The sequence below is a fragment of the Nanorana parkeri genome, unplaced genomic scaffold, assembly GCF_000935625.1.
Source record: "Nanorana parkeri isolate BGI_ZX_2015 unplaced genomic scaffold, ASM93562v1 scaffold325, whole genome shotgun sequence".
Classification (NCBI taxonomy): domain Eukaryota; kingdom Metazoa; phylum Chordata; class Amphibia; order Anura; family Dicroglossidae; genus Nanorana; species Nanorana parkeri.
In genome coordinates, this window is record NW_017306593.1 from 1,028,227 (window position 1) to 1,047,431 (window position 19,205).

Here is a 19,205-nt window from a genome sequence, read left to right on the forward strand (position 1 = left end):
TTGGCTTAGTGAATGTGGATCACTTTGCAAAGAATACTTAATCACATGCATTACTGTAAGCTAGGGGAAAATTCCCTTGCAAAGCAAACAGCTTATTTGCATTTAGTACTTCAACCCCATAGTGTCAGGTTTTTTTTACAACTATGCAAATACAAACCTCTCAGTATAAGGCCATTTCTGGGCATCAATCTCATGTTTACTGTATGTGCAGTCTACCGATTAATTACATTTTTGGCCAAAAAACAATCTAATATCTATGGAGCACAAGCACCTGCTGCTACACAAATAGTGTCAGTTTTTTTTTACAACTATGCAAATACAAGCCTCTCAGTATAAGGCCATGTCTGGGCATCAATCTCATGTATACTGTATGTGCAGTCTACCGATTAATTACATTTTTGGCCAAAAAACAATCTAATATCTATGGAGCACAAGCACCTGCTGACCAAATGATCTCTGAACGCACTGTTCCACAGTGGCTCAATAGGACCCTGCAAGGGCAAGGAGCCATCCTAAAACAGGAAGTTAGGAACAATGCTCAGGGGACCAGTTGATTTTGCAGGAAGCTAAAAGTTTTACATATCAACAAGCAGCATCCATTGTAAGTGATTTACAGCATTTGAAATGGCTTAAAAACCTTTTGACTTTAATATCATTTTGACTCAAGTTTAGACCAGTTTCAAGTTTAAATGCATCAACATGCAGTCATGACGTTTCCAAGCATGCATGTTAAAACAATCACACTAGCCCATACACTTGCTTGTGTCTATGGCTGAAGTCTACCTAATGTCTAAGATTGGCTAAAATCTTACCAAGGCTACCTTATCAAACATTTCTCCACTCTCATTTTTATGTGTGGAGCTTCTCACACAGTTCAGACAAACTGAGCTTGTGTTCATCAAAATATGTGCTCACTTCAAGGTCAACCCATGGTTGCATGCAGCTAAAAAGGAGACAGCTGTGCAATTTCAAATGTACATAAGTTGTGTATTGTCTAGAACACAGGCAGAATAATGGGGAACATGGTGCAGAAAATGAAAGCAGCCATTGAGATTTCTCCTTCCTAAAGTTTATTTTATCATTGCTCAGTGAGCAGTTAGAAGTGTGATACATAACTTGGACAAGTCAGAATAAGGCATCCATTTTCCCTTGAGTAGTGTCCAAAGTGTCAAGGTTCCACATTTTCATAATACGTTTTCAAGGCAATATCCTTGTTTGTTATCTTCTCAGCCTCAGAATTCCATCTAACCATTGCAGTACAGGAGATGTAGTTTACTCGTGATGGATGGGAGGATACAATGGGGAACAGGGGCAGCACTGAAGAGCTTTTACAATATTTACTAGAAATAAGCAATTTGTTCAATGTTCCAGTTCAATGTACTTTAAAGGATAATTAAAGCCGCTGTTTTGTTTTTTTCTGCATATATTTACTGCTAGCAAGCAGTAGATATATGCAAAAAGTGTAAAAACAAAAACAAACAACAACTTTGAAAAAGAGGTCACTCTTTATGCCCTGATGAAGAGACCCTGCGTGGTCTCGAAACGTTGGCTCTTGTGATTGTGTGACGTCTATGTCCAATAAATGGACATGTTGTATTATTCTACTGAGTGCTGGTGATTCCTTTTCCTACATTGTGTCTGCACGGTGCCATCCGTGTTCATCACTACAAGCACCATTGTCTACATAGGCCTGGATTGCTGCAAGGTGTGCGGAGGATTTCCCCTTCTATCCACTTTGAAAAGGGTTAATACTTACCTGTGTCTTCCCCGCGCGCTCCCGTCCGAAAATGTTAAAATTCTCAGGCGGCTGCAAAGCATCTTGGGGCGGGCGCATGCGCAGATCACATTACTCCTTTACTGCTATGGTAGGTAATGGCCTTCTCAGTATATTTTGATGTAAGCATACTGGTGTTTGCATAATCTTTTAGATGAGAAATCACAGTTATTGGCACATCATAGTTGCAATCAGTATAATGAAATTGTAAGGTCACATGACTTTGGAAAAATGGAAATGTATTGTGTCAACGTCTGCGGTTTACTTGTATATAAATGACAAGATCTTTCTGAGAATAGGTCAGTAACTCAGTTTCCTAACAGGATTTTAGTAATGTCATTAGGACATTTATTTGGCACTTCTTCAAATTTTGATTTTGTTCTATAACATTTAAACTGGATTAAATCCGCCCGCACAGAGCTGTTGTCGTTATACAGCAGAAGAGTAGCAATATCGTTAGCAGTGTCACAAATCTGCTATATTGATCCTAATCCAGAAAGTCTGCCAGTAGATATCATTCATTAGGAGAAACCACAACTGACAAAAGCTATTTTCCCACTGATACTCACACAAACACACACACTGGTACACTGATATTGTACATGCATGTGTGCCTCATAGACACCAACTGAGCCACGGCTATTTACAGGAGCTAAATGGGACTAAGTGGCTGAAATATTTCAGCATGCCCAAAAGCTCTCTGGAGGGTTTCTGCTGCATTTACAGCTTAAAGCAGAGCTCCAGGTTTGATTAACCCTTCCCCCCTGCACTGCAAGGGTTAAGTGCTTTTTTGCCTAGGGACTAAAATACCGATAAACCCACCCAGTCCTTGGAGATGGCTTTTAGACCGGTCCCTGTAGCCTCTCTCCCCCTCCACTGCATTGGTCTAAGGTCCCTGAATCATCACATTCTACACACCGTGCATAGGATGTGAGGACGCTGTGGGACATACCATCGCTGGAGCAGAGGTGACAGGCTGGAGGGATCACTGTGACAACCACCCGGCTCAGGGGATCGGGTGAGTATCATTTTATTATTTTTGACCCTAGGCAAAAATGAGCACTTAACCCTTGCACTGCGTGGGTAGCCCCACTGCAAGGGTTAATAACATTTTTACCCGGGGTTGTTCTTTAAACATCCCACCAATCATCGACCAGTCTTATAAAATCATATTTTTTCTCTGAGTGCCTTTTAAGATTCATGTTTCATAAAAAACACTTACATACTGCATACTCAAACACTTACCTGTGCCTGCATGCTCAAACACTTACAGGTATTTAATACTTGACCCAGAGATCACAGTTTACCCCTGGCAATGCCTTAATTTGCTTTTCTCTGCAGAAAGCCAGTGCCATCTTTGTTCAGACATTAGCTGGAGTTAGCATCTACTTCACTGACGGGGGCATGCCAGCTCACAGAGGATACATATAAATCGTGCTGCCTGTGCAGCTTTTAGTTATGTTGACACAGATCAGCCCCTTACTGTAACCTCTTACCTCTTGTGACTTGTTATAAAGTTACAATGTACAGTCTGGTCTCTGGGGAAGAAGAGATGGAGGAAATGCTTCTTCCTACCTGCAGCAGACTGATTACATCAGACCAGGCAAAGTCACAGCTTGAGATCAATGACAGCTTTTTAATGATAAAAGGTTTTTTTTTCAATGACACTGTTACTGTCTATTGTGACATGTCAGGAATGTCTTCATGCAGATTGACAGAGAAGACCACTTTTAGATTCTCCTTAGTGACCTTAGAAGTTCCTGACCCACATGTACTAATATCTTCCCATCCATACCTTTATTCCTTACTTTCATTGTCCTCACTAAGGCAGTGGCCGGCCCATCCCATAAACCAGTAGAGACATACTCCACGTAGCAATGTCCCATTCACACATACTTTGTTTACTTCGTCTCTCGGTGTGCTGAATGCAGTATTACACCTGTGTGGACTTGCTCTGCTCTGTAAGCACAAATCATTGTTTCTTTATAGCCAGATTGATGCAATGACGTGCATGATGACAATGCTGGCCACACACAAGCAGATTTTGTATCAGGACTGATTTGTCACATCAGCTCAATTTGCCAGTAACTGAGGTTACCTACACCTTACATAGTGATTGCTGAGTATTGTTAATCTTACAAAACATTACCGGGTGCATCCATCTTACAAAAGGGCTCTGCCCCTGTTATTGGGCACCCAGCCACCTTGCCCATTTTTCTACACAATGACCACGGTACAAAGTCTTAGAACAAAGCAGCTCTAAAACAAAGTTGAGAAATCACTGTATTTCTATAGCAATGCTGAAAGAATGTTCCTCGCTAAACTGGTCCAGTATGCTAGGCAGGAACATTCCAGGTAGCCAAGCAAGAAAAAAAAAAAAAAGGATTGTATTTCTTCTGAGGTGCGGCGCTCAATTAACAACCCTTCTCAGCTGTGATTTACAGAGCATGAGATTGCTACACAGGCTTTAAACCAGAGGTAGGCAAACTCCAGCCATGTAGCTGCTGTGAAACTACAAGTCACATGAGGCATTGCAAGGCTGTGGCAGCCATAGGCATGACTCCTAAAGGAAAAGGGCCGGATGGGATTTGTAGTTTCACCGCAGCTGGAGTGCCAGAATTTGCCTACCCCTGCTTTAAATGGTATCTATGGTCAAAAACTAGAAATAAATAGGTATTTCTATATTGAATTTCCAGAAGTTCTATCCCACTCCTAATAACCATATTGATCTAGAAGTTTGTAAGCGTACTTATTGAAGACGCCCACAGGATGTACTTCCTCAATGCACTGACACAATTTCACTCAGCCCTGTGAATATGCACTTACTTGTAGCACAACTCGCACAGAGGTTGCCTTCTGGACTTCTGAACTTAACGTCTGAACAATGTAACATTATCATTGCTTGCTGGAAGCAATGTATGATGGGATATGTTTTTTTGAGAAATTGAGATTGTATCACATAAGGCAGCAGGGAAAGAGACACAAAGCAGATTGGAAATCCAGAAAGTTGATGAAAGTGATGGGCAGACAGAAGGCAGCACTCACTACATAAAAGGGATCTTTTCAAGTAAGCCTTGATCGAAATTATCCATTATCAAAAACAACTCTAGTATGTATTCCTATTACAATGCTAATAAGCACAGGGGTAGGCAACCCTGACACTACAGCTGTGGTGGAACTACAAATCCCATGAGGCATTGCAGGATTCTTACAGTCATGACCTCCAAAGGCAGAGACATGATGGGAGTTGTAATTTAATTATAGCTGGAGTGCCAAGGTTGCCAACCCCAGTGATAGCATATGCAATAACTTCAGCACATAGAATATATTTCACATAGCATCCTCTTATCTACAAAAAAAAGTGTAATACCGAAGCTGACAAAAATAATGACAAAATGAATACAGGTCTGTGCTGCAAGTCTGCCTTGGCACTGTCCACCTAGACTCCCTCTTGCTAATTGTGACCTTGTCCTTAGCTTACCACATGGGTGGGCCAACGGAAAATGTCGTTTTTCAAGTAAAACTTCCCAAACAGCTCACACTTTTCAAGACACATCACCATAACACGCCTAAACTACCCACAAGCATATGACAGTCTACTTACTGCTAGTGTGATAGTGTGATTTTATAAGAACAACTTTACAAACGATACTATATTGTGTATAACACTGGATGAGCAGGCTGGTATCAAGCTATATAGAGATGCGCCACATATTAAGCATATCCCACTATTTGGCAGAATACCGCCATTTGCAGTTTAATATTTCAATAATATTTCAAATAGATTTAATATAAACAGCTTGATACTTAAATGCAGACAAAACCTGTATCATTATTATTGACAAATATTGTTTACTGATTTTAATTTCATATCCTGTCACTGAAGAACACAAATTTCCAGAACAGCGTTTCTCAACCTTTTTTCAGTCACGGCACCCTTTAAAAGTATGCAAAATCTTGAGACACTCCAGTCTAGGATGTCATTGATTTTAGGGGGGACTGCATGCAAAAATACACAAAAAAGAGGGTTTCCCCCTTCACATTGAAGCCCCCTTCAAGTTAAGATTTCCCCACCCCTTCACATCTGCCCCCCCTTTGCTTCAGTAGCCCCCCTTCATATCAGAAGCCCCTCTTTCATATCAGTGCCCCCCTTTTTACATCAGAAGCCCCTCTTTTATTTTAGAGCCTCCCCCTTTTACATCAGGAGCCCCTCTTTTATTTTAGAGTCCCCCCTTTTACATTAGGAGACCCTCTTTCATATCAGAGTCCACCCTTTCACATAAGGAGCCCCCCTTCACATCAGAAGCCCCTCTTTCATATCAAAGCCCCCCCTTTTACATCAGAAGCCCCTCTTTTATTTTAGAGCCTCCCCCTTTTACATCAGGAGCCCCTCTTTCATATCAGAGTCCCCCTTTCACATAAAGAGCCCCCCTTTCACGTCAGAAGTCCCATTTTCAAATCACAGGTCCCCCTTTACATCAGGAGCCCCCATTTTACATCAGAAGCCCAACGTTCACATCATAGTTCCCCCTTTACATCAGGAGTCTGCCTTTCACATGAGAAGCCCCTCTTTCATAGCAGAGTCCCCCCATTTCACATCATAGTTCCCGCTTTACATCAGGAGCCTGCCTTTCACATCAGTAGCCCCCCTTTCAAATCGGAAGACCCCCCTTCACATCAGAAGCCCCCTTCACCTTAGTTTTCATTCCGCCCTTTACATCACAGTCCCACTACCACAAAATGTTGAGGCATCGCTGAAGAAGCCAGAAGGCACACCAGGGTACCAGGGCACGCTGGTTGAGAAAGGCTGTTCCAGAGCAAGGAATATAACACCACAATAGATCAGTAGAAGAGCTCAGCTAAGTGAAGATAATTGGGGCTCATTTTATGTAGTACAGCTCAGGAACCCATGATTGCTCTAGCCTAGGGGTGGGTAACTCCAGCCTTCTAGCTATTGTGGAACTACAAGTCCCATGAGGCATTGCAGCACTGAACGTTACAGGCATGACTCTCAGAGGCAGAATCATGCTGGGATTTACAGTTAAAACACAGCTGGAGGGCCAGAGTTGCCCACCCCTGCATATATCTTAATTCAGGTCACACAGATCTCCCTTTCAATCTTGAAGAAAGATACAATTGAGCCCCTATATGTTTCCCTTATGCAAGGAATGTGAACCAACCATCCAGTGACTGCCAAACCTCACACACCCCCTCTATACCTCCTCTTCTACAATGACGCACACAGACATGGCCCTGGGGTATTCCAAAGATCTGCCTATGACTGGTGCTATGGTACATTATACAGGATCTACACTGCTAACACAGTCCTCTGCTTGCATCAGAATACAGATAGGACAGAATAAGGAAATCAGATGGGGAAAGGCATAATTAAATGATTCATGAATGTATGAATGTGTCCAGCTTCCCCTCCCCTGTGCTCCTGCTGTGTTCTAGGAAACCTTCATCCCCTCCATCTACTTGTGAACCAAGCAGCATCTGTCAGTGTCTGCACTCATCCACCATGACAGATCAGCCCCCTGCCTTAATCAACCTGTTGCATATGTACATCATGACATTCACTGTACAAAATGCCATTTGCAGGCTTGATCTATGACAGATTTGAATTTAACAAGGTTATAAAAAAAAAAAAAAGAAGAGATGAGATGTGAAGTGTCTCTCATTTCTGCCTTCCATCCCTTTCCCTTGCCCCCTTAGTACCTGTGCTCTTCTCCGCAGTGTGCCATGGCAGAGTTCTGGAGGGGGATGCTCGCACAGTCTTCCTCGGTATGTGTAACTGCTCACCGTTTGCCTCTAGCTTCATCCACCTGATTGATGTCACACATGACGTCACTGGAGGCAAGTCTCTGGGTGACCAATGGGGAGAAGTGGTGAGGATGCTGCAGTGTATGAGCTGCCTGTGAATAAGGAGTGTTCAGTGGACGAGGATGTGACTCAATGTGTGCCAGCGCTAAATGTACATCCCTGATCGTGTACATCCTCACATCTATGCAAAGCAATCACATCATGAGAGAACATGCCAAATTCAACAAGTCACCCAGTTTTACCTCACATACTAAAGATCTGCTCTAGATCTACCAACACATATTTTTGCAGGGACCGGCCTGTTTGGATACAAGTTGATTGCAAAGATTAGGTCGGTTCTAATATTACATAGATTTGGTACATCTAAAGCTGATTGTACAGAAATTGTATAATAACATTGTAACGTGTGTGGTGAGCCTATGGCCTCATTCACACGAGAAAAAGCCGGCATGTACAGGTCCGTGCTGCGTGCAGGGCCGTATCGGGCAGTCCCGGGAAGGACAGGTGCTGCGTGTGATTGTATGCAGCCCCCTTCCTTCTCTAGGGGAGTACGCAGCCGTACGCCGCCCTACGCTCACCCGACCTGCACGTCCGTACTGGTGGACGCAGAAAGGATGGATCTTGTACGGCCGTGTACACCCATAGAGAAGGACAGACTGCTGCGTACAAATCACACGCAGCACCTGTCCTTCCCGGGAACTGCCCGATAAGGTCGTGCACGCAGCACGGAGCTGTAGGGGCCGGCCCTTACACGTCTGAATGAGGGCTTAAGGTGGCCATACACCTTACAATCTGACCGTGCAACCTTTGTACAATCAACTTTAGATCTACCAAATCTATGTAATATTAGGAACGCCCTACGCTCACCCACCCTGTGCGGGTGTCCGTACTCGTACGCTGACACGATGGATCCGGTTTGAGCCGGGACACCCGCGCACCTGCACTTGGGGTGAGCATAGGGCGGCGTACGGCCGCGTACTCCCATAGAGAAGGACGGGGGCTGTGTACTAATCACATGCAGCACCTGTCCTTCCCGGGAGCTGCCCGATACGGCTGTGCACGCAGCACGGAGCTGTACGTGCCGGCTTTTTCTTGTGTGAATGAGGCCTAAAGCCAGCTATATGCTGTATGAATTTTGGTCAGTGGGTGGCCCTTTTGCCACCCTGATTAGATACAAGTTAATTGCATAGATTAAGTCGGTCCTAATATTACTTAGATTTGGTAGATCTAAAGTTGATTGTACAAAGGTTGCACGGTCAGATTGTAAGGTGTATGGCCACCTTAAGCCCTCATGATGATTTGCATGCAGCAGCCTGTTCTTCCCTATGGGAGTATGTGGCCGTACTCCCATAGAGAAGGACTGGCTGCTGCGTATAATTACACGCAGGACCTGTCCTTCCCGGGAGCTGCCCGATACGGCCGTGCACGCAGCACAGAGCTGCATGGGCCGGCCGTTACCCGTGTGAATGAGGCCTTAGGCTCAGCATACACATTACAATCTGATTCTTCAATTTCTGTCCAATCGACTTTAGATCTACTAAAACTATGTAATATTAGGACCTACCTAATCTATGCAATCAACTTGTATTCAATCAGGCCGGTCCCTACACTACATATTTGTTGATAGATTTAAAGCAGATTGTACAATCAGATTGTAAGGTTATGGAGAGCTTAAAGAAGAGCTCCACGATTTTGAAAAATTAACCCTTGCAGTGCTCGTTTTGGTCTAGGGGTGACTGCTCACCTCTCTCACCCTCCATTCCAGCTGTGGTATATCCCTCAGCGTCTCCACATCTAACAGACCTGTATTAGATGTGATGACGTTAATGATCCTCAGACCACTGGAGCACTGGGGAGAAGTGACTGCAGGGACCGGTCTAGCAGCCAGGTATTTCTTCTTTATTTTGGCTCGCTAGATAAAACGAGCACTTAACCCTTGCACCGCTGGGGTAGCCCCACAGCAAGAGTTAATTTGTTACATGCCCAGAGTTCTTCTTTAAGTGCTGCATTGCTTTAGGAAACGTGACAAAACGCTCAGGAGTGAGGCTGCCTATTTGTCCATATGGAACTGCTTCCTCTGTGGGTGAGCCAGTAGGATATCACTCCCACCGTACTGAGATGGTGCAGCATTTGGGCCAGCGACAGAGCGACTTCTCACTGGGGGGAATTGATCAAAACTGAGCAGACAGAATTGGGAGCAGTTGCCAATGGCAGCCAATCAGCTTCTTTCTTCAGTTTGTTCTGTTAAGCTTTAAAAATGAAAGAGAGAAGCTGTTTGGTTGCCATATACAGCTGCTCCAGAGTCTGTGTGCTCCAGCTTTGATAAATTCCCCTCTCTGTGTTTGTCTACAGAAGCAGTGATTCCATAGGGACAGACAGGCAGCCTCTTCAGTCATCATGCTGCTGGTCATTTGTTTCTAGGACAGAATGGCCCATCTAAGAGGGTAGAGAATGTTCACTTTGTGAGAATGAAGTCGTGGTTATGTTCATCCATATGCAGGACAAAGTTTAATGTATGTATTTTGTACCAAAACCTTAGTTGTGTATTAAAGAATGCACATCCTCATTTTATTTTGCTGAGTTGACTTTTTCCCCGAATCAGCCCCCCACCAAGACAGCATTCTGCAGCTCATTCCTCCGTCCCTGACATACACGTTGAACAGGTTATGTGCTTATTTTTAGTAAGTTGTTTTACAGGTAGTTACGTGTGTTTGGTGTTTACTGTAAATTACCAAATCAGTGTATGTTAAAAAACAAAAATGTTAGTACAGTGTGAGGGGAATTTATCGAAACTTGAGCAGTTGTCCATAGTAACCAATCAGCTTCTCTCCTTCATTTTTAAAGCTTAAAGTCATATTGAAAAAAAAAAAAGGTTTAAGGATAAGCTATGTCAAATGCTGATGAAATCGTTTACAATGGATGCTGCTTCAAAGTTTTAAAGGGTTATTCACAAAGCTGCTGAGCTGCCGGCTATTCACTATGGCTCAGTACGGCTGATTTCAGCCATACATCGGCTGCCTTGGGGTGCACTTTGGTCAGCCGAACATGCTCTGTTCGGTAATCTGTTGTACACGGACACATCAGCCAGTGGCATCACACGGGGGGTGTGGCCCACACCCGAGTGACACCATTGGAAGTCGCCCCCCTCTGAAAAGTCAGGCACTCGGTCATGGACCGAGCGGCCGACAGTTTTGAGAGGGAGGAGGGGACCCAGCAGCATACCTTATCCCGCCGGGTGACTGTCCCCTCCTCTCTCTGCCGGCGTCCATCAACAAGATGGCCGCTGGCAGGTATCAATAAGATCGCTACACGCGCGCAATGACGTCACGGCGGGGAGTCACCCGGTAACCGCTCCGGGTGACACCTGGCCTCGGGACTCCCCTGACATCAGCTTACATCTGATTCCCCATAGACAGACATGAGTTCCAGTTATTGCAGTTTTTACCTTCCATCGCAAGAGGGAGGAAAAAACGGTGCAGACACGGATGTCACAATGATTAGGCTGGTTCACATGTACTGTGCAGGGCTGTAGCTACCATGGGGCGAGTGAGGCACACGCCTCAGGCACAGCTGAGAACACTACAAATTTGTTTTGGACTAAATGAACGGAAACTAAAAAAGTTTTCATTAGTTTCGTCAAACGAAACACATTTTTATGCTTTTTTGGATTTGGCCACCAGCGCACTCTGCGCATGTGTGCGCGCCGCCATCATGGAGGCAGGGCGCATGACGTTGCATACCGCACACGTCTGTTGGGGGTTACAATTTTCTGTTCTTGCCTTGGGCACAAAAAGAGCTAGCTACGGCTCTGGTACTGTGCTGCAGTTTTGTGTAAAAGGCAGAGGGAATCTATATGGGCCCGCACATGTCTATACATGTGCATTACCATGTACGGTGCATGTACACACAGCTATGTAATTCAAGCCTAAGAAATGCTGTGTCACTGCCTACCCCCTGTACTAAATCATATTGACAGCAGAATAGGGAAATCAACCATTGTACCAAAGGGAATCTACTAGAAGAGCTCAGTCTGAATACAGGCAGAGGGACAAGCCAGAGGGCAGTCAGCCAAACAGGAACCAGTAGACGGGCAACCAGTATTTGCAGAATGGGATATTAAAGGGCTATCAGTACAATATATTAAATCAGAGCACCTATAGAAAGTGGTAGCCAGCAGATAGGATACAGGACCAATGACTGCCCACAAAACGTAGGAAACCTCCAGCTTATTAAAGTGTATTTCCACTTTTGCAGCCATGGGATAACAACTATTTTATATTTGTTACCTGTTCCAATTCACATAGCATAAGCTTAAAAAAAATTGTAACTTGTTTCTTGCTGTTTAAATTGCTTTTATTTTGGTTAGGGTTTCTTAGCTTCGTAAGGGTTACAATTCCTACTTATTTCTTCTTCTTTTGTAAAATTAGGAGGGGCTGTGAGGGGTGAGGGGTTTGCATTGCATATTAATGAAGTTAACGAGAGAAACACAATCCTCAAATTTCAGTTCTTTCTATAAGGACAGATCACTGTGAAGGTGCTGAGAAAAACCTGGAATCAGCCATGTTGCCTGCTGCAACAAAACACCTACAACATAGATATTTTAAAAATATATTTATTTTTTGGTATGCTGTGTGAATAGGATCACATAACAAACATTTAGAGCGGTTTTCTCAAATTTAACTGCAAAATTGTAAATACACTTTAAAGCACCTTCCCTTACACTTTCCTTCTAAATACTGCTCCCTCAAGAGATACATCATTTTGCTACATAGACCTCAGTGCTGCGGTCACATATCCGCCCTAGGGTTGCCACCTTTTCTTCCAGCGAAACCCGAACACTCTAGTGACACACTGAAATTTTTTGGGGGGTGAGTGAATTATGGCTTATTCATATGTACATAGAGTCACCCATTCTCATGTAAATATCACAGTCAATACTATTTTTAGTGGGGGGCCAGTAGCCCCTATCTTAATTTTGGTTGCCCCTGTCTGCCTGACATCATTTGTCCGGGTTTCAGCTGCCATGAAACCCGGACACAGCATTCAAAACCCGGACTGTCCGGATGAATCCTGGACAGGTGGCAACCCTAATCCGCCCCCCTCTCTTCCTGGTCAATCACAAAGCAAACTACCCCAGGCTCTGTTTTGTGATTGGCCAGGAGGAGAGAGTGATGGAGATGTAACCTCAGTGTTGAGGTCTATGAGACCTGCAGGGCTGCAGCCAGAGCGGACATGGAAGTTCAGCAGCAACTAGACTTCCACCACCATGTATAGCTGAAGATATGGTTTATAAGGAGGCAGATGTAATTATAGCAGGTCAGTTTACAGCAAAGGCACTGTACAACTTACTGAACTGCAGTACGTGTATTGTGCCCAGAGATGGACTTTAAAGTGCATGTGAAGCCTTTAAAGGAGAACTATGGGGTCAGGGGTTTTCCCCATAGTTCTCCTTAGGGTAACGGGAGGATACAAACTAGCGTCCTCCCGTCACCCTAAGCTCAGTATACCGCGAGCTACAGCTCGCGGTATACTGAGACGCCGCAGCCGAAACGGATCCCGACATCGATGTCGAGATCCGCCCAGCTGCGTGAGTGACAGCTAGCTCTGCCTATCTAGAGGCAGAGCCAGCTGTACCCGCCCCCTCCCCCGTCCGTTCCGCCAGTCAGCGCTGGCAGATCGGAGCGGGGAGGGGGGAATCCATCACCTCCCCTGTCACGGCAGAGAGCCGTGACAGGATCGAGAAGTGAGCGAACACCGGCATGTGTTCGCTCACCTCCAGATCTACTGAGCCGACCTGTGACAGTCTCATTGTCACAGGTCGGCTAGCACTATGAGGGGAGGGACACGCACTCACCTCATAGTTCTCCTTTAAATAAAAAAACATTTCTACCATGCAACATACTTTTATTAGGTACATTGCATTCATAAAAATGAAAGAAAAACAGTGGGAGGAGTGTCCGAAGTGGGGTGAGTGTCTGCAGTGGGAGGAGTGTCTGCAGTAGGAGGAGTGTCCAGAGTGGGTGGCATGTCAGCAGTGGGAGAAGTAGCCTGTGTAACAATATGGGAACACAATTCGGAGACAGGGACAAAGTGTTGTCACCCTATAACAAGAAGGGCCTATACTAGGACCTTCATGGTGAAATCTTCATGTAATATTTTAATGAAAGCTGCTGATTTAAGATACTTAAAATGTCATTTGAAAGTCCGTTGACATGTTAAAGCTAATTTTAGTTTTAAATGATTGGTTTTATATAAATACTGGGGGGAATTTATCAAAACTGGAGAAGACAAAATCTGGAGCAGTTGCCCATGGCAACCAATCAGCTTCTCTCTCCAGTCTGTCCAGTTAAGATTTGAAAATGAAAGAGAGAAGCTGATTGGTTGCCATGCACGTCTGCTGCAGTTTTGATACATTCGCCTCACTGTAATCAAATGCACCTTTACTAAAAAAGATATAATATATATTGTCCACATCTTCAGAAAAGAATGCCAGTATGATCAGATGCCTACTGAACAAGAGTCTTCTTTCCAGAAATCCAGCCTGCAGCTTCCTGGCTCTGAGAACATCCTGCTACTCCCTGAACAATCTGCTCCTTTGAGACAGATTGCTTGGTCATCTCAGTACAGGGCTGCTCTTTCACCTACTCCTAAAGTGATGGTCAGGAACAGCTAATTTACATCAAAGATGGCTGTAAGCACATTGCCCGGCCCATGCTGCTGGACGTATGTTGGTACTTCTTTCATAGACTGCAGGTCTGCAGGTACAAGTCTAATGTTTAGATGTCCCTTAATTTGTGCTAGAACAGAATTGATGACAAAGTAACAAAGGATAGCACATGAACTTATATGTTTCAGGCTAAAACCATAAACCACAAAGAATAGCATTAGTCCATTTGGCTAACCAATTATTTGCTGACCTGGTTATTAAATTTTGCCAAGGGGAGCAAGTGAACCTAGCTGTCATAATAAGCAGTGACACAAAACTTTATTTGAGGAGGGGTGCACTATAAAGCACTATAAAGTAGCAGGAGTTGCCAAATAGTGCAATACAGTTTCTGTTTAATTCTGTTATTTCAGACACTATCTTCACTTAGTGCTTGCTTGGAGTAGGTTGAGATTGCCAACTCATTTTAATACCGTAGCCCAGGGGAAGGCAAACTCTGGCCCTCCAGCTGTGGTGAAACTACAAATCCGATCATGGATCTGCCTCTGGGAGTCATGCCTGTTGTTGTCAGAGTCTTGCGATGGCTAATGGGATTTGTAGTTCCAAAGCAGCTGTAAGGCCAGAGTTTTCCCACCGCTGCAAGTGGAGCTTATGTTGTGGAGTGTTAACCAGGGAGTGTTAACCAGAGTCAAAGTGGCATTTAGAAGTTCTAGAACAGGCTAATGGAGCTCACAGCTAGCAGCATGAACTTTTCTGCTTGGCCATTGTCGGAGTGCAGTAAGGAGAAGTTGTATTTACTAGCAGATACAGTCACAGACATGATGCAGAATGACTGTCAGTGTTGCAGTAATATAATTTAGCCACATGGGCACATGCCTATAGCACCCCATGCAATATCTTCTCATCTCGCTATAGTGCAAGCAAGCACAGCCTAGATGATGGTGACAACATTGTTCTTAATTTAGGACCAGTGTACCACATTGTCACCCTATCACAGACAGCTGTATGAAGTAGACTCAGCTGGCAAGGTCAACAGGTCATTTTAAGACTTTGCCGGGGGACTAAAGGGAAACCATAAGTGTAAACACATTTGCAATTAAATGTCGAAAAACATATTTTTTTAAAGGTATGGCACATTCAGCTAAAGGTCTACCTCTCCCCCAGCAACAAACATCTTCCCCTTTGCCCCTCAGCCATGCTCAGCCCTTCTCTACTTGTTCTTCCTATGGTCCATGATCAAATCACGTTGAGCCATCTCAATCCCTGTCCATGATCAGATTACATTTCTTTCTTAATGGCAGTGACACACTGCACTGGAAGCAGCGCGGAGCGGTGGTGCATGGACCTTCGCATGCAGTGTGTCATTTCATTTTCATTCCGGCACTCCAGCTTGCGAGAGCTTGCATAGCTGAGCATGCCAAGATTAAAAATTTCATCTGCAGCCAATCGGTATAAACCCGCACGTCAGGATGCAAAGCCCATTCGCTTGTTACACACTCGCCAATTGGCTGAAGATGCAGTCTTTCATCCGGCCGCGCTCAGCTCACACACTGCATGCAAACCACCGTGCCTAACAGCTTTGCTTTGCTCTGCATGGCTTCACATTCAGTGTGTCACAGCTTTACCCCTATACATGATTATCTGCACTCTACCTTCTCCCAATTTCTGCAGTACTTGATCAGCTCACACCCTGCCTCCTCTCTCCTGCCTGGTCAGCATTTATTCTGCCTTCCTTATCTCTTACAATGTTCTATGGTCTCTCCTTTCTCCCCTTTACCCCCTGCCATGAACAGCTTCTACTCTGTCCCTTCTAATCCACAACCAGGTGCCATTCTGCTTTCTCTATCTCCCTTCTTTTCATCTATATTCAGCTTCCATTCTACCCTTCATCATGTTCCATCATAGACAATTAGCTAACACTTTGGTTTTAATAAAGGCAAATAGGCTGCTAAATTTGAAAGGGAATTTTTGCTTTGCAAGGGAATTTTCCCTTAGCTTAGTGAATGCGGTGAAAATTCCCTTTGCAAAAAATACCCATGAGCAAGGCAGATTTAAAAAACTGTATTTTTGCTTGCACATGATTGGAAGTCGCAAGTCAGCAGAGCTTCACCTCTTTCACCAAGTTAACAGCCTATTTGCCTAAGATGTGCCAGAAATCAACCTCTTTGTCTCCACCATGATCAATTTAATGAGATAGCACAATTGACCAAATGTGTGTCCAGCTAAAATATTATCTAAATGCTTAGTAATGCATACCAGTGTGTTGAATCACTCAGAGACCAAAAACATTCATCAACGGGTACACATTTGCTATCTTGTTAATTTTTCACTCTTGTCCACATCACTGTTTAACCTTAAAATCATTGCAGAACAATCTCAATTTATGGTGTATACTGTACTGAAATATAAAGCTGGAATCTTTGGATAATCCATTAGGGAAAATAAATTCATGACTTAACATGGACCTTGTACACAATGCATGATCCACTTATTTAGCAAGGGTTCCCTTCCCCATCTTAAACTGCTGCAAAAAACATGTTGGGGTGAAAAAGTAGTTACGAGACTTACCTTTCCCCCATCTTCAGTACTCCATAATACCACACTGCAAGGGATGAAGTCACCTTCCTTCTGACTGATCCTGGAGAATGCCATGTATCCCAATTCTAGAGAACTACTGCACAGTGCAGTAGTGTCTTCTCATGAGATTTGGGCTACTCTACATTCTCTGGGATGTTGTTGGAGGAATGGTGATTTCATCTATTTTTGCAGTGTTTTGATATGTGGGAGTGGTGCCTCATTAAAAGAGAACTATGTAGTGATGTTTTTTTCCCATAGTTCTCTTTTAGTAGTATATGTCCTCCTGTGACCCAAAACTCAGCTATATGCTGAGAGTGCCACAGCCGGGAAGAATCCCGACAATCCCTCCTGTCAGCTCTGTAGGATTGGAGAGGGGAGGGGGAATCCCTGCGTGGAGCGGTGACTGATAGTCACTGCTCTCTGCAGGGAAATGATTGGGAAGTGAGCAGATTGACAGTATGTGTTCGCTCACTTCCCGATCAATAGAGCCCACCAGTGACAGTTTCAATGTCACATGTCGGCTTTAACTATGGGGATGAGTGTAATTCACTCACCTCATAGTTCTCCTTTAAATAAGTGGATCTTGTAATGCTAATGCAAGGTCTGCTTTACCTACAGTAAAATTTCAATCTGACATAATGGACACAGGCTTTTTTACTGTTAAATATACAGTGATATATCTATTATACAATTCAATACAACAACTTTCTGGATTCCTAGTGTTCTTTGTAATACTTTCCCTGCTGCTTGATGTGATGTAATCTTAATTCCTCAAGATTAAATATCCCATCATGCATTGCTTACAGCAAGCGATGATAATGTTACATTGTTCAGACGTTGAGTTGTAGTTCAGATAGCAGACTTTGTGGGAGTGGTGACACAAGAAGTACTTATTCACAGGGCTGAGTGAAATTGTGTCAGTGCATTGAGGCAGTACATCCTATTGGCATCTTCAATGAGTTTACAAACTTCTAGATTCGTATGGCTATGAGTGGGATAGAATTCAATCTAGAACCACATATTTATCTTAGTTTTTGACCATAGATACCCTTTAAATGCTATTTACAGTGGGGCAAAAAAGTATTTAGTCAGCCAGGTGCCATTGATTATAAAACAAGAAAAACCTGCGCTTCTGGACCCAAACAAAAAACCGGAATAGCCAGAAGCTGCTATAACTTAGTCAGTGAGCCTCAAAGGGATAGTGAATTTATAGTGTAGCGCTAAAGGCTTTGTAGTGTATAAGACCAAATAAATGTGTAAGGTGAAATATATCTCTTATAAATATGTGTCAGTAAATAAATATACTCCAACACATAAAAGTAATTTAACAACTTAGTGAGTGAAAACAGCTGAAAAAAGCTGAAAAAAAGCTGAACAAGCTGAAAAAAGTCTTCAAACCAAGAGTACTGCTTATATCAGTGAAAAATACAAACAAGAAACCATCTCAACAAAGAAAAATAAAGATTTGCAATATTGTGTCCAAATTACTTAAGTGAAACAAATCTGTGATTATTGTGTCCAAATAGTCGTGATTATTCAAAACAAATATGTTTTTAAACTTTGACAAATATTGTGACTAATAGTTATTGACTTCTTGATAAAAAGAAGCCAGAGGACTGGATGGTGAACAGCTGCCGTTATCCCAGCATCACATTCAACCCGTATAACCTTAAAAACTGAAGTAGGAGACGGACACAGGTTTTCCACACACCTCGGGAAAGACGAAGATACATCATTATGTAACCAAACTGTATTGGCCTCCCTATGCTACTGGGTCTCATAACAGTCACGTGGTCTGCTTTGACTGCATTTCTGCTCTTTATGCTGCTCTTCTATAGGATAAAACAGGATTGCCTTGCTGTCCACACAGCCTCCACTGCTTACTTCTGTGCTTTAATGTTTCTACTTAATATCATCTACTGTAAACACAAAGCTATACACGGTCCAAGATTCAGCATGGCCTTGCACTGTCTAATGGGATTTGTAATTTCACCACAGCTGGAGTGCCAATGTTTCCTACTCTTGGTGTATCTTCAGCAATCCAGGGCATGCCATAAAAGATTCCTTAAGCCAGATCATACACAATAACACCATACTACTTTGAGAAGATGTGAGATTACAATTTTATTACACTCAGTAAATCAATAATAAAAGTTTTTAAACCACCAGACTAAATTTAAAATCTTGGGCCGCCAAAGTTACCTAAGAAAGCGATCCCTTTCAGAGCTGCAGTGTCGGTACACCCCTGCATCCAGCGATTCCATCTTCTTCCGGTTTTCTTTCGGGTTTGGAATTTTTGGCCTTTTAAATGGCTTGGCCCGAAAAAGGGTCCTGACTCCGGCACAGGAGTTACTTCTCCTAGGCACA